Here is a 3,668-nt window from a genome sequence, read left to right on the forward strand (position 1 = left end):
CCCCATTCTGGGACGGTAGCGAGGGTCCAATAAGGTGGAGGTCCAGAAGTCATCCCGTTGACGAATTTTGACAATTCGGGGGTCACTACGCAAGCAACTGAGCATGCATCGTGCCATTTTTACTTCCATCGTGTTCACACTTCCTTGTTGCAGCGCGGACACAATGTTCTTCCCGTTGTCATATTGTATTGTCCCTGTCTGTAGTTACAGATCCACACGTCGGAGCTGCCATGCACTTTTTAAAACACCGACAGGCTCAAGGACTGGCCCACCTTCTTTTGTACAAACTTATGCAGGGCTGGTACTGCCTTCTTCGCAAAGAAATGATGGCTTGGGACTCTCCACCTCGGCTCGGCACAAGCCATCAATTCTCTGAAAGGTGCAGAGTCCACCACTTGAAAAGGAAGGGACTGCAGAACCAGCAACTTGGACAGGAGCACATTCAACTTCTGCGCACTTGGATGAGTGGGGGCATACTGTTGCCTCTTGGACATGGCTTCGCCGATGGATTGTTGGCGAAATGGTTGACTAAAAGCGGGAGAAGCAGGAGCATCTGGAGCAACAGAAGGAGGGTTTGACATACAGCTCCCTTCGGCTGAGGTGGTGGAGCTTTGGCTGGATGAAGGAGGGATCGGCTGGCCACTGGGTGATGCAGCAGGGTGGACCACTATATCGGAGCCACAGTTCTCCCAGGCCGCTTTATGGTGGCGAAGCATGTGTTGACGCAGGGCCGTGGTGCCGACATTGGGACCCTGGCCACGCTTCACCTTCTGCCGACATATCTTGCATGTGGCTACGTGATCCTCCTCTGGATGCCTGATGAAAAACTGCCACACCGCCGAGTAGCTGATTTTCCCCCCTACAGTCTGCACTAATTGACTGCCACTGGCGCCGTCTCCAGGAACCCTTGTTCCACTACCTTCCGGAAAGGTAGGCGGCCGTGAAGCAAGTGGTCTCCCCCAGGCACGTTTGGCTCCAGAATTTCCACTTCTGCCACCATGCTAACTGCCAACCATGCTACCGCCTTGCTGGCTCAGCTGCTGCCTGAAGGGCAACCTGCAACTCTCTTCACCTGATGATGATGAAGCCCCTTCTGCACCCAGCTCCCAATTGCGATCAGCTTTATCATCATCAACAGGTGTCTGCATGTCACTGATGTCCTCCTCAGGTTCCCCAACAGTGTCTGCTTCAGGACCCTGAACCCTGGCAGCACCGTCTCCCACGTCACTCTCCTCATTCTTGGATGGGCAGTAGCGGCTGACTGTCCTCTATGAGATCGTCCTCAGTGAACAGTGGAGCTGAACCCACAGCATAAGATACTTCTGTAGTAGAGGGAAAAGCATAGGACAAAGGCAATGGGAGGACAGGGACTGCTCCCGGGCCATGCCAACTGACGGTTGTGTCTGAGGAACCCACCGACTGTTGACTGGGGATGTCATATGTCACTTGCGATGAAGTGGATGAGCGTGTTAATCAATCGATGACAGCAGATGGGTTGCTGGTCGAGACACGACCACTGGCTAATAACGGGAGCTCAGGCCTCTCGCTGCGACTCCTGCTGCCACTCGCCCCTAGTCTGCTGCCAACTCTTCCTGAAGTATTTCGGCCTCTGCCACTCCTCTGTGCACGTCCTGGCACTTCTCTGCCTGACATACTTAGTGCGTATATGAGGGTATTACAATATGCTTCACTACTTTTTAAACAGTATTTGTCTAGAACAGCAGCACGTAATTACTTTTCGCTGTCCTTTCACAGTATGCAGGCCCTTGACAGATTAACAGGTACAAAATGGTACACTACTTGGATGTACGTATGCGGTATGCACTGATGAGGGCAGAAAAATGCGCAACAATATGCAGAAAAACTGAGTACTATTGTTTGGACTTTCACAGTATGTAGGCCCTTGACAGATTAACAGGTACAAAATTGTACACTTATTGGATGTACATATGTGGTAAGCACGTATGAGGGCAAAAAAATGCGCTACAATACGCCAAAAAACTCAGTATTTTTGTAAAACACCAGCAGGTGATTTATTTTGCCAGAACTTTCCCTGTATCTAGACTTGTTACAGATACAAAATAGTAGACTGCTTTGATGTAGGTATGTGGTATGCACGTATGAGGGCAGACAAATGCACTAGAGTCCACTGAAAAAACATATTTTTGAACAGCAGCAGGACACAACAGTGCCAAAAAAATAAAAAAAATAAAACAGGGATTTAACCCTAAATTGCACTCTGTCACAGAGTGTTAACAATGGTGTGCAGTGCAGCAGATGATTACTTGTGGAAAAAAAGCACAGAATTGCGCTGAAAAATAAGGTGATATGGTGGTTCATAAAGTTCAGGCAACTTGTTCATATGTATGAGGCAACGAAAAGCTATCTGCCCCTCTCTGATGAAATGCTCAATAACGTGAATAGGAGGTTTATGGCATAAGATCCTTCTCAGTGAGAACAACCAAAGCACTGCACTTCTGTCTGTCCACAATGCTGACTAGCAGTTGCCAGTGGTACGCTGTGGTATAAGCAATTCACACACACACACGCAGTCCATCCTCTCTCTCTGAGTGCATGGATGAAATGAGCAGCAGCAAGATGGCTGCCGATTATATAGGCTGTGACATCACAGGGGTAAATGAATGCCTAGCTCCCTTCCCGGCATACTTTCCCGCCCTCCCATAATCCCCTGCCCCATGTACTCACATCTGGATCCGCCATTTTAGGTCTCCTTTAGCAGGGAATGCTGTAAAATGGAATTTAATGAAGCGATTCGCGTGATAGAATCGCAGCAATATTTAATGATATTCGTAACGAATTCGGGTTTATCAGCTTCGATTCGCTCATCTCCAATTCTCATGTTCGTCTGGTTCTTCAGCGACTACAGAAGAATCATCTCTACGCCAAACTGGAGAAATGCCTGTACGAGAAGTCTTGTCTTCCATTTCTTGCCTACATTGTCTCTCAACAGGGCCTGCAGATGGATCCAGAAATTGTCTGCAGTATTGGATTGGCCTCGTCCTTCAGGCCTACGTGCTATTGAACGCTTTCTGGAATTCGCAAACTATTATCGTCAATTTATCCCCCATTTTTCGTCCTTGGTTGCTCCAATTGTGGCTCTCACTAAGAAGACTTCTAATCCTTAGTCTTGGCCTCAAGAGGCTGAAGAGGCCTTCTCCCGTTTAAAGTCTGTGTTTGCCTCTGCCCCCGTGCTTACAAAAACAGATCCGGAGAGGTCCTTTGCTTTGGAGATTGATGCCTCATTTATTGGAGTGGGTGCTGTTCTTACTCAGAAAAATGCTAAGGGCAGGACTGTAACTTGTGGGTTATTCTCCAAGACCTTCTCTCCTGCTGAGAATAATTACTCCATTGGAGATCGTGAAATCCTCGCTATCAAGCTAGCTTTGGAGGAATGGCAACATTTATTGGAAGGTTCTTCTCATCCAGTCAGCATCTACTCAAACCATAAGAATCTTCTATACCTTCAGTCTGCTCAGAGTTTGAATCCCCGCCAGGCAAGGTGGTCATTGTTCTTTTCTAGGTTCAACTTCTTCATTCACTTCCGTCCAACAGTCAAGAGCATCAGGGCTGATGCTCTCTCCAGGTCCTCTGACATCATTGGTTGGGACTCCACGCCTCTGCATATTATTCCTCCTGACCCTTTGATT

The sequence above is a fragment of the Hyla sarda genome, chromosome 1 (assembly GCF_029499605.1).
Source record: "Hyla sarda isolate aHylSar1 chromosome 1, aHylSar1.hap1, whole genome shotgun sequence".
NCBI lineage: Eukaryota > Metazoa > Chordata > Amphibia > Anura > Hylidae > Hyla > Hyla sarda.